Here is a 13619-nt window from a genome sequence, read left to right on the forward strand (position 1 = left end):
AAATGGCCGCCTATTTCCTACATAGTGCACTACTTTTGAACAGAGCCCCTATGTAATGCACTATGTAGGGAATAGGGTGCCATTTTGGATGTAGCCTTAGTCAGGGAGGGAGTCCTACTTAACAACAGACAACCCATTGTCATGCTACTGGAGAACCCAGAGAGGATGCTATTGGATGCTATTTTCAACATTAACATTGTAATTTAACGTGAAGCTAAGCCGTCTTTTCTCCAGTGAAGTCATTCACAGGTTTATTGAATGTTATTCTGTGTAAGAATAGGCCAATGGGGATTGCCTGCATGTTGCCTTTGAGAAGGAATCATCTCTACAGGCCTAAAGCCCCCATGACCTCTTCCTTAGTGCTGTGTATTGTGATGTTGGAGAATAACTACTGTACTGTAGGTGTTCTACCTTTTTTGAGGGAGCTGGCTCTGTGAATGAGGGGCAAATGAATGTGCCTGTACACCTGGATAGGTTAAACACTGCTTTTTTGTTAATAGAGTTCCTTCCTTTGTTACAGTTTGCATGAATAAATTAACGTAGTTGCTGTGGTTCCGGATTTTCTGGAACCCAGTAGTTTTGGACTAAAGATACGGAAGATTTGGGACATATGCATGCGCGCTTCCCCTTTCGAGTTGTTTCAGCTGCTGCTCAGTACTCACTCACACCTTTGGAGAATCTCAATTGCATACTCCTCATGTCCTCTTTCCTCTCTCCTCGGTTCCTTCTCAACACCCATTGGAGGAGAAGGTCAGAGGGGCGCGACCTCTCGCTTTCTTATTCAATGGGTTTTGAGAAGGACGCGAGAGGAGAGGACACGAGGGGTATACATACAATTGAGATTTTCCCTATAACTCCGCTGCCGCTTGTTCGAACAAACTTAGTTCTTTGTCTGCTGTAACAGTAATCGAAGAAAACATAAGCACGACACAACAGGCAGCCTAGCAATTTCGTGTTCTCTTTTCAGGAAGGGTTAGCCTACATGCAGCTACAGTATTTAGGCAAGCTATTGTATGCGTACACAGCATATCAACAAGCAAGACACAGACAGGCAGGGAATAGCAATTTAATGTGCAAACATTGACTATTGGGAGGCAGAGTTCTTTTTTCAGCAGCTCTGCCTATATGACAGCCAAAGGAGGTTGGTGGCACCTTAATTGGGGAGGACGGGCTCGTGGTGAGTAAAGCATAGAGTAAAGAGAGAAACTTGAATTTGTGTGTAAAATATAAATTGCACAAATGTGATTTGGAACCTTAGTTTTGAGATTAAGTTTCCATAAATAGGCTTTAACGAAACACGGCTTGTAACAAAAATAAGTAGGCTTTAACGGAACACGGCTTGTGACAAAAAGGGGGGGGGGGGGCGGAGTGAACACTCTGTATTCATAGCTTCGGCTATCAATTAATACTCTGTTGGCTACTTTATGTAGTTCTATCACATACAGACAGTAAAGGAGGATTATCAACAAACAAATGAATAATGTAGAATGCTGTGTTACTATGAGTGATGTCAGCATAAATCACGTGTCTGAATGAGCGGCTGGGGAATTTAGTAATGTAATGTAGTCTCCGAGACTGAGGATGCGTCCCAAAAGCAAAAGGCACCCTATTCCCTTCATAGTGCACTACTTTTGACCAGAGTCCTATGGGCCTTGGTCTCCCTATATAAGGAATAGGGTGCCATTTGGGACGCATCCTAAGACAGGAAGGGGGAGAGCAAGGCTCCAGAGGGAGCTGTGATCTAACCTAACTCAGTACTCAGTGATATGCAATCTGCGTGTCCACTGCTGCCGCAACAATGAGGTCAGCATCCAAGTATGGGCCTTAGCACCAAGCACTGAGCTGCGGTCCCACAGGAGTACAACTGACTCCAATATATACACACACACACACACACACACACACACACACACACACAGGGTGAGCAGCGGTCCCATAGGAAAAGCACTCCCAGCCCTGCAACACACACAAACACACACAAAGGGTGAGCAGCGGTCCCCTGGGAGAAGCCTCCCACAGTCCCCAGTGGGAATGATGTGATGCTCAGTGACATCAAACCCTGTCCTCATCTTCTCCTTACATACTGTATGTGACTCATTACGTAACTTAGAGAAGCCTAAATTACACACACACACACACACACACAGAGAGAGAGAGAGAGAGAGAGAGAGAGAGAGAGAGAGAGAGAGAGAGAGAGAGAGAGAGAGACCGCCCGCTCAGGTCCTGTCTGTTGGCTAACTCACTTATCACCTGTTTCCTGCTACTTTGTGTCTGTGTGTTTTTGTTGTGTGTGGGTGTATGTTGGTCAGGGCCGGCTCCAGGTATAAGCAACATAAGCGGTCGCTTGGGCCCCAAGCCGCTAGGGGGCACCCAACTCAGTCGGGTCTCAACTTACTGTTGAGAGTTAGAATAGTAGAATACACAAGGTGCAAGTTCGAAATTTCGTTCAGTAATTTTACTCTTATGTCAGTCAAAGACAGTCATTCAATTAGCCATGTCAGCTTACAATTTTTTAAATTGGTAAATTAGTCTAGCCGGCTATCTAAACTTGTAGTAATCGTGGGCGAATACCGACCCTGAACTCCCTTTGATTTTGTTAGTCACTCACTCAGATACAGTACCATTAACATGGTATAAGCCATGGCAAAATGTGTAGAATTGCAGGAAATTCACTGTGAAGCGTAAAATATTTAGCCTGTGAGGAGGGGGGAGGGAGGCCCAACCAAATCTCACTTAGGGCCCCCAAAAGGATAGAAACGGCCCTGGTGTGTGTTTTGTGTTGTTGTTAATGCACACCTGTTGGAGAAAATAAACCGGTCAGCCAGTTGACCCCAGCTTTAGCTGTCTGTTTGTCTGCCCAATCAAATATCCTCCTCACAGACTTTGATCCCCAAAATATGTGTTACAACCTGGAAGGAACTAGGTCACCTTTTTATCACCAACACTTCTGACAGTATTGTGTGATTCCATTAATAATCAATGACCAACAGAAATCACAACTTCAACACCACTTTACTTCTTAAAATAAGGCCAGGCACCACTTATCTACTTATACATTTTGAGATTTTGGGGTTTTTGGTCATCTAAAACCTCTTAAGGATAACTGCCTGTAGCTCAGGACCTGAAGTAAGGATATGCTTATTCTTGATACCTTTGTGAAATTAATGTAGGAGAATATAACACATTAGATCAGGTAAAAGATAATATAAACAAAAAAACATGATTTTTTTTTTGTTCCATCATATTTGAAATGCAAGAGAAAGGCCATACTTTCAGATCGGAGTCTATGTGTAATTTAGATTTTGGCTACCAGATGGCAGCAGTGTGTGTGCAAAGTTTCATACTGATCCAGTGAAGAATTACATTACTGCACAATATTTTGTATCAAGTCTGCCAGGAGTTTGCCCAAATGTGCCGAATTGGTCAATTTTCAAGTACATAACTATAGAGAATATACAAAAATGTTATGGTAATAAAACATTTAAGTTTACACACTCCCAGGAATGCCTTACATTATGGATCATTAGCTAAAACACTAACTTTCACACATCTAGATGGCCGGGCAGGGTGGGTATGGAGCCAGAAACAGCAGTGGGGTCAAACTGTAGAACCCAGTTCCTACATTTTAAATACAAATTGATTCTATCAAACAAAACTGTTGTGCACTTTCCTAAAACAATAGCATGTTTTTTTCACTGTAATAGCTACTGTAAATTGGACACTGCAGTTAGATTAACAAGAATTTATGTTTTCTGCCCAAATAAGACATGTCTATGTCCCGGAGAGTTGGCTGTTGTATACAATGGCATTCTAGTCACATTAGCGCATGTTAGCAACAACAATCCCGGTTTAGGGACACCCATGAGTACTTTCAAAATATAACATTTCAAAAACTTTATGTAAATGTACATTTTCATCAATATTTCATGAATTTGAACCCCTTTTAAATGGACATACATCCATCATTTCAAAGCTCATATAGTCTTAAAGCCCATTCCATAGAGAACGTTACAAAACTGAACTATATGTTGTAGCTTACTTTGAATAGATGGTGATTGGGTCAAAATAGGCATTTGGCGATTGGTAGGTTAAATTCAATGTACTTGTCTTTAACTGTCATTTCCCGAAAGTCAGACTGTTCCCACGCGCCAACACTTTTTTTCTCAGCTTCAGAAGCATATTCATTCACCAAGGTTGGTGTGGTTATCCTTAGATAGATTCTCCAGAATTAATAAGAGGGAATTGTTGATATGTCAAATTTGTAAGCTAGATTTTTGACATATCATATCCAGCCATAAAATAATGGAAAATATGTCACAACTGGTGTAAATATATGCATCATGACCATATATGCGTATGACCATATTATGACTGGTTGTGACATATTATGACGCTGGGTGTCATATTGTGGCTCAGTTGGTAGAGCATGGTGTATGCAACGCCAGGGTTGTGGGTTCGATTCCCACGGGGGACCAGTACGAAAAAAAAAATGTTGGAAATGTATTCACTACTGTAAGTCGCTCTGGATAAGAGTGTCTGCTAAATGACTAAAATGTAAGTAAAGTGTTACCCAAATGTCTTCAATTCTTTTTTTGAAAATTAAACCAAAATATTTAGGCAGACTCCATCAAGTGTCCACAAACTGATTTGCAGTACATCTCACCTAATTTGCATATTTTATACAATATTTCAGAAAAACATTCAATTGATAAAAGTTCTGAAATCACATTGACTTAAACACCTCAAGTTCTATTGACTCGGTCTCATTGCATGCACCTAACACAGCCAAGCCAACCAACACTGACGATGTTTGTTGTCTTCAGTTGTTGTGCATATTTCATAGACAGTAAAACTTGTATTTCCTCTATGAGCAGGGAGAGAGCCCAGTTTGGTTCCTCTGGTGCCCACATAAAGTCTGTCCCCCTAACGGCACCCTTTTCCCTATATAGTGTAAAACTTTTGGCCAGGGCCCTAGTCAAAGTAGTGCACTATATAAGGAATAGTGTGCCATTTTGGATGCAATCGTATGATTAATCCTCCTTCCCAGACAAACAGCAGCATCTTGGCTCCCAACCAGTTTAATGCCACTGCAGTCAATTGGCCTTGTGACACATGCATATTACTTCAAGGGTGGAAACCTATTTCAAGTCGTATTGTATTTATTTCGACATTTAAAATACTATGTGCCTCTGCTACCCCGCTGTGCAGAACACAGGCAGAGAAGAGAGGGCCTGCTGAGGAAACATTACAGTATATACCATGCTTTTCTTTTTAACTTTTATTTATTCAGGGGAGACAAATTGAGACCAGGGTCTCATTTTCAATGGTTCCCTCAGGACATAAGAGAAGATACAATAATAAGTACATTACATTAGAACATCACAAACATCCCAGCCATCATAAACAAGTAATTCAAGTCAATCTTAGCTTCTGATGTTCAAGGAATGTATAAATTATTCTATTAATACAAGCAAGCTATGTGTGAGAAGAAATATGTCTTGTGTTGCTGACATGAGAATTGCAACTATATTGCATAATTCCACCACTGTAGCCAAATGTATGCATGCACATGGAATTTACTTGCATATATGAGTGTTAGGTTATGACAGCATGCAAAACAAGCAGTGTGTGTGTGTGTGTGTGTGTGTGTGTGTGTGTGTGTGTGTGTGTGTGTGTGTGTGTGTGTGTGTGTGTGTGTGTGTGTGTGTGTGTGTGTGTGTGTGTGTGTGTGTGTGTGTGTGTGTGTGTGTGTGTGTGTGTGTGTGTGTGTACAGTTCCTATGTATTGATTTAGGTCAGATCTCCATGTCTTCTGTGGGTTCAGTAGCACTGAATGTAAATGTCTGTTTTGTATTTATTTTATTTCACCTTTATTTAACCAGGTAGGCTAGTTGAGAACAAGTTCTCATTTGCAACTGCGACCTGGCCAAGATAAAGCGTAGCAATTTGACACATACAACAACACAGAGTTACACGTGGAATAAACAAACATACAGTCAATAATACAGTAGAACAAAAGAAAACAAAAAAAATCTATATACAGTGAGTGCAAAGGAGGTAAGTTAAGGCAATAAATAGGCCATGGTGGCGAAGTAATTACAATATAGCAATTAAAACACTGGAATGGTAGATGTGCAGAAGATGAATGTGCAAGTAGAGATACTGGGGTGCAAAGGAGCAAGATAAATAAATAAATACAGTATGGGTATGAGGTAGGTAGATAGATGGGCTGTTTACAGATGGGCTATGTACAGGTGCAGTGATCTGTGAGCTGCTCTGACAGCTGGTGTTTAAAGCTAGTGAGCGAGATATGAGTCTCCAGCTTCAGAGATTTTTGCAGTTCGTTCCAGTCATTGGCAGCAGAGAACTGGAAGGAAAGAAGACCAAAGGAGGAATTGGCTTTGGGGGTGACCAGTGAGATATACCAGCTGGAGCGCATGCTACGAGTGGGTGCTGCTATGGTGACCAGAGAGCTGAGATGAGGCGGGGCTTTACCTAGCAGAGACTTGTAGATAACCTGTAGCCAGTGGGTTTGGCGACGAGTATGAAGCGAGGGCCAACCAACGAGAGCGTACAGGTCGCAATGGTGGGTAGGGTATGGGGCTTTGGTGACAAAACGGATGGCACTGTGATGTACTGCATCCAGTTTGTTGAGTAGAGTGTTGGAGGCTATTTTATAGATGACATCACCGAAGTCGAGGATCGGTAGGATGGTCAGTTTTACGAGGGTGTGTTTAGCAGCATGAGTGAAGGATGCTTTGTTGCGATATAGGAAGCCGATTCTAGATTTAATTTTGGATTGGAGATGCTTAATGTGAGTCTGGAAGGAGAGTTTACAGTCTAACCAGACACCCAGGTATTTGTAGTTGTCCACGTATTCTAAGTCAGAGCCGTCCAGACTAGTGATGCTGGACGGGCGAGCAGGTGCGGGCAGTGATCGATTGAATAGCATGCATTTACCCTCAGACGACCCCACTTCACCTAAATGATGAACTCACTCATGTCCTGATTCCCACTGCACGATAGGATAGAGGGCAGAGCCAGTCTCTGCCCCAAATGGCATCCTATTCCCTATGTAGTCCACTACTACTACTATAACCTACGGCCCTGGTCAAAAGTAGAGCACTGGGGTGCCATTTTAGAATGCAGCCCCAGAGTTCTCCTGTTGTCTGCACATTGGCTAATTAAGCTCTCTGGAAACATGAGTCATTTTATTTGACATTATTCGAGATGAAAGTCAAAGTCAATGTGCGTTGACTGGGAATTGCTCATGTCTTGCTTTCCTTTACGGACACCCACAGTCAGTCAGGAATGCTCAGTCTAACACAGTATAGCATTAATCCTACTCAAGTATTAAAACACGTGTCTAATGCTTCAATCATAACTCATGACTGATGTATACTGAACAAAAATATAATTGAAACATGTAAAGTATTAGTCCCATGTTTCATGAGCTGAAATTAAAGATCCCAGAAATGTTCCATATGCACAAAAATACGATTTCTGTCACATTTTGCGCACAAATTGGTTTACATCCCTGTTAGTGAGCATTTTCTCCTTTGCCAAGATAATCCATCCACCTGACAGGTCTGGCATATCAAGAAGCTGACTAAACAGCATGATCATTACACAGGTGCACCTTGTGCGGGAGACAATAAAAGGCTACTCCAAATTGTGCAGTTTTGACACAAAACACAAAGCCACAGATGTCTCAAGTTTTGAGAGAGCATGCAATTGGCATGCTTGACTGCAGGAATGTCCACCAGAGCTGTTGACAGAGAATTTAATATGAATTTCTCTACCGTAATAATTTGGCAGTAATAATTTGTTGTCCTCACCAGGGTCTTGACCTGACTGCAGTTTGGCGTTGACTTCAGTGGGCTTCAGTGGGCTCACCTTCAATGGCCACTGGCATGCTTGAGAAATGTGCTCTTCATGGATGAATTCCGGTTTCAACTTTACCGGGCAGATGGCAGACATGGCATTATGTGGGTGAGCGGTTTTCTGATATCTACGTTGTGAACAGAGTGCCCCATGTGGTGGAGGTGGGGTTACGCTATGGGCAGGCATAAGCTACGGACAATGAACACTGCATTTTATTGATGGCAATTTGAATGCACAGACATACTGTGACGAGATCCTGAGGCCCATTGTCGTGCCATTAATCTGCCGACATCACCTTATTTTCCCACATGATAATGCACATGTTGCAAGGATCTGTACACAGTTGACACAGTGCACAAATGTCCCAGTTTTTCCATGGCCTGCATACTCACCAGACATGTCACTCATTGGATCATGTTTGGGATGCTCTGGATCGACATGTATATCAGCGTGTTCCAGTTCCCACCAAAATATCCAGCAACCCAAACATGATGATTTTTCAACGCCGATACCGGTACCGATTATTGGAGAACCAAAAAAAGCCGCTACAGATTAATCGGCCGATTTATTTATTTATTGTTTGTTTGTTTTTTGTAATAATGACAATTACAACAATACTGAATGAACACCTATTTTAACTTCATATAATACATTAATAAAATCAATTTAGCCTCAAATAAATAATGAAACATGTTCAATTTGGTTTAAATAATGCAAAAACAAAGTGTTGGAGAAGAAAGTAAAAGTGCAATATGTGCCATGTAAAAAAGCTAACGTTTAAGTTCCTTGCTCAGAACATGAGAACATATGAAAGCTGGTGGTTCCTTTTAACATGAGTCTTCAATATTCCCAGGTAAGAAGTTTTAGGTTGTAGTTATTATAGGATTTATAGGACTATTTCTCTCTATACCATTTGTATTTCATATACCTTTGACTATTGGATGTTCTTATAGGCACTTTAGTATTGCCAGTGTAACAGTATAGCTTCCGTCCCTCTCCTCGCCCCTACCTGGGCTCGAACCAGGAACACATTGACAACAGCCACCCTCGAAGCATCGTTACCCATCGCTCCACAAAAGCCGCGGCCCTTGCAGAGCAAGGGGAACATCTACTCTAAGTCTCAGAGCAAGTGACGTCACCGATTGAAACACTATTAGCGCGCACCCCGCTAACTAGCTAGCCATTTCACATCGGTTACACCAGCCTAATCTCGGGAGTTGATAGGCTTGAAGTCATAAACAGCTCAATGCTTGAAGAATTGTGAAGAGCTGCTGGCAAACGCACGAAAGTGCTGTTTGAATAAATGCTTACGAGCCTGCTGCTGCCTACCATCGCTCAGTCAGACGGCTCTATCAAATATCAAATCATAGACTTAATTATAACATAATAACACACAGAAATACGAGCCTTTGGTCATTAATATGGTCGAAGCCGGAAACGATCATTTCGAAAACAAAACGTTTATTCTTTCAGTGAAATATGGAACCGTTCCGTATTTTATCTAACGGGTGGCATCCCTAAGTCTAAATATTGCTGTTACATTGTACAACCTTCAATGTTATGTCATAATTAAGTACAATTCTGGCAAATTAATTACGGTCTTTGTTAGGAATAAATGGACTTCACACAGTTCGCAACGAGCCAGGCGGCCCAAACTGCTGCATATACCCTGACTGCTTGCACGGAACGCAAGAGAAGTGACACAATTTCCCTAATTATAAGAAATTCATGTTAGCAGGCAATATTAACTAAATATGCAGGTTTAAAAATATATACTTGTGTATTGATTTTAAAGAAAGGCATTGATGTTTATGGTTAGGTGCAACGACAGTGCTAAATCATCACCTGTTTGGCGAAGTAGGCTGTGATTCGATGAGAAATTAACAGGCACCACATCGATTATATGCAACGCAGGACACGCTAGATATTCTAGTAATATCATCAACCATGTGTAGTTAACTAGTGATTATGTGAAGATTGATTGTTTTTTATAAGTTTAATGTTAGCTAGCAACTTACCTTGGCTTCTTGCTGCCCTCGCGTAACAGGAAGTCAGCCTGCCACGCGGGCTCCTCGTGGAGTGCAATGTAAGGCAGGTGGTTAGAGCGTTGGACTAACAAGGTAAAAATCTGTCGTTCTGCCCCTGAACAAGGCAGTTAACCCACCGTTCCTAGGCCGTCATTGAAAATAAGAATGCGTTCTTAACTGACTTGCCTAGTTAAATAAAGGTGTACATTTTGGGGGGGAATAATAATATAAAAAATCGGCCAAATCGGTGTCCAAAAATACCGATTTCCGATTGTTATGAAAACTTGAAATCGGCCCAAATTAAATCGGCCATTCCGATTAATCGGTCGGCCTCTAGTTTTCTGTTTGTCTGTTGCCAGTTCGTTTTGTTCGTCACGCCTACCGGCGGTTTTCCCCTTGCTCCTGTCTGTTTCTAGTTCCTGTTTTCTAGTTTTCCTGGATTTGACCATTCTGCCTGCCCTGACCCTGAATCTGCCTGCCGTTCTGTACCTTTTGGACTCTGATCTGGATTACTGACCTCTGCCTGCCCTTGACCTGTCGTTTTGCCTACCCCCTGTTCTAGTAATAAACGAGCGTTACTTCGACACTGTCTGCATCTGGGTCTTCCCTAAAACGTGATACCTACCAACAAAACCAATGGAGCAAATCCCATAACATTTTCACATGGAAATAGCTTTTCATTTTTACGATATAGCCTACAGTTGCCTATATGTGGTGTTCAATGCAGGCCTACATCGCATGAGACTTTTAAAAACGTTTTTACATTATGAAGGGCTTTACATGAATTAATGATTTTTTTTACTTGGTCTGTAACACATAGGTGACTGTAAATTGCATTGTATTGTGTTGTAAGATGCAAAAAAAAAACACTACAAAATAAATGTAGTATTATTATTAACATACTGAGAATTAGACAATGCAGGCTCTCTAGCCTGTCTCAAAATACAACACTGCCCTTTAATTGGCTGGCTTTTCAAAGACAGCTTGAAATATAGCCTACATGTTTTATGCTCTTGTAGGAAGCAGTAACTCCCCATTGCTGACCTATAGTTATCTATAACTGGTCTAATAACTCGCTAACTAGCAAAGAATGTCAACAAACGTGTACACACGCGACTCTGCGCTCTGATCTGAAAAGCGCATTCACTTGCAGTGATTGAAAGACTTGTGGGCTACCCCCACCAATAGAATTCTACCTCCTTACGTTCCGGCTCTGACTACAACAAAATCAGACTCAATGTTGCAAAGTTAGATTTGTTTAGGTTTGTTGCATTGAAAGGGGGCTGATATAATGTTTATTCGATTACAGAAAAATATTTGATCTATATAGCGCAAACCAATGGGGCGAATTTAGTGAAGTTCAATCTCTTGCATCTCTGCACAGCATGGCATTTGTTCTGCGCGGCAGTCCTGGAGGAGCACGCGCAGTTTAGAAGAAACATTGACCAACAGAACATCCTGATCAACTCTTTGCGAAGGAGTTGTGTCACGCTGCATGAGTCAAATGGTCTTCACACCAGATACTGACTGGTTTTCTTATCCACCCCTACCTTTTTACGGTATCTGTGACCAACAGATGGGGCGCAGCAGTCTAAGGCACTGCATCTCAGTGCTAGAGGCGTCACTACAGAACCTGGTCCGATTCCAGGCTGTATCACAACCGACCGTAAATAAGAATTTGTTCTTAACTGACTTTCCTAATTAAATAAAGCTTAAATATATATATTTTTTAATCTGTATTCCCAGTCAAATGAAATCCATAGATTAGGTCCTAGATTAGATTTCCTTATATGAACTGTAAAATCTTTGAAATTGTTGCATGTTGCGCTTATATTTTTGCTCAGTGTAGTTTACTGGCATTTAATGGCATTGTTAAGTATGAATATATATCAATGACGACTTCTCAGAGACACATGTCAGACAAATCCTTCAGTTAAAGATACAACTCTTTGGGCGACTAGACCAAATTCACATAGAAATGTGAGTTATAGATCTTTCATTCTCATTAAAAGCAAGTCTAAGAAGCGCTATTTCTATGCTTCCCGTTCTGAAGTTTAGTTTTTACGTCTTTTACTTTCGGCTTTATACACCAGCTTCAAAAAGCTGAAAATACAATATTTTGGGTTATGGAAAATATATTTTATGGTACAATGATACTCTACACAATGACTGCTTATTTTAATAGGCAAACTATTCGCATTTTAGCAACCAGGAAATGGCAGAGTGATTTTTAAACACAGAGGATGTCATACAGTATATTTAAATGGTCTTTACTTTTATCTCTATTTTAATTTTACATTTTTTTATTTCACCTTTAGCTAGGCCAGTTGAGAACAAGTTCTCATTTACAACTGCGACCTGGCCAAGATAAAGCAAAGCAGTGCGGCAAAAACAACAACACAGAGTTACACATGGAATAAACAAACGTACAGTCAATAACACAATAGAAAAAAAGTCTATATACAGTGTGTGCAAATGGCGTGAGGAGGTAAGGCAATAAATAGGCCATAGTAGCGAAGTAATTACAATTTAGCAAATTAACAGTGGAGTGATAGATGTGCAGATGATGATGTGCAAGTGGAAATACTGGTGTGCAAAGGAGCAAAAAAGTAAATAAAAACAATATGGGGATGAGGTAGGTAGATTGGATGGGCTGTGTACAGCTGCAGCGATCGGTTAGCTGCTCAGATAGCCGATGTTTAAAGTTAGTGAGGGAGATATAAGTCTCCAACTTCAGCGATTTTTGCAATTCGTTCCAGTCATTGGCAGTAGAGAACTGGAAGAAAAGGCGGCCAAAGGAGGTGTTGGCTTTGGGGATGACCAGTGAGATATTGTCAGGTGTGTGCGTACTGGTAGCGAAGTCAGGTGCAGGAGAGCAGAGATTTGTGAACAGGCACACACTTTATTGAGGCAAAAGTGCAAAACGCACAAAACAGTCACAAGAATTATGTTTAACAATAAACATCTTCGTGAAATACCACGGAAAAAACAAACCAGTCTGGCGCATCAACAATAAACACGTAAAAAGGCGGAGCTTTGCCTAGCAAAGACTTATAGATGACCTGGAGCCAGTGGGTCTGGCGACGAATATGTAGTGAGGGCCAGCCGACGAGAGCATACAGGTCGCAGTGGTGGTTGGTATATGGGGCATTGGTGACAAAACGGATGGCATTGTGATAGACTACATCCAATTTGCTGAGTAGAGTGTTGGAGGCTATTTTGTAAATGACATCGCAGAAGTCGAGGATTGGTAGGATAGTCCGTTTTATGAGGGCATGTTTGGCGGCGTGAGTGAAGGAGGCTTTGTTGCAAAATAGGATGCCGATTCTAGATTTAATTTTGGATTGGATTTAATATGAGTCTGGAAGGAGAGTTTACAGTCTAGCCAGACACCTAGGTATTTGTAGTTGTCCACATATTCTAAGTCAGAACCGTCCAGAGTAGTGATACTAGTCGGGCGGGCGGGTGCGGGCAGCGATCGGTTGAAAAGCATGCATTAAGTTTTACTAGCATTTAAGAGCAGTTGGAGGCCACGGAAGGAGTGTTGTATGGCATTGAAGCTCGTTTGGAGGTTTGTTAGCACAGTCCAAAGAGGGGCCAGATGTATACAGAATGGTGTCGTCTGCGTAGAGGTGGATCAGAGAATCACCAGCAGCAAGAGCGACATCATTGATATATACTGAGAAAAGAGTCGGCCCGAGAATTGAAC

This window comes from Salmo trutta, chromosome 31, assembly GCF_901001165.1.
Source record: "Salmo trutta chromosome 31, fSalTru1.1, whole genome shotgun sequence".
Classification (NCBI taxonomy): domain Eukaryota; kingdom Metazoa; phylum Chordata; class Actinopteri; order Salmoniformes; family Salmonidae; genus Salmo; species Salmo trutta.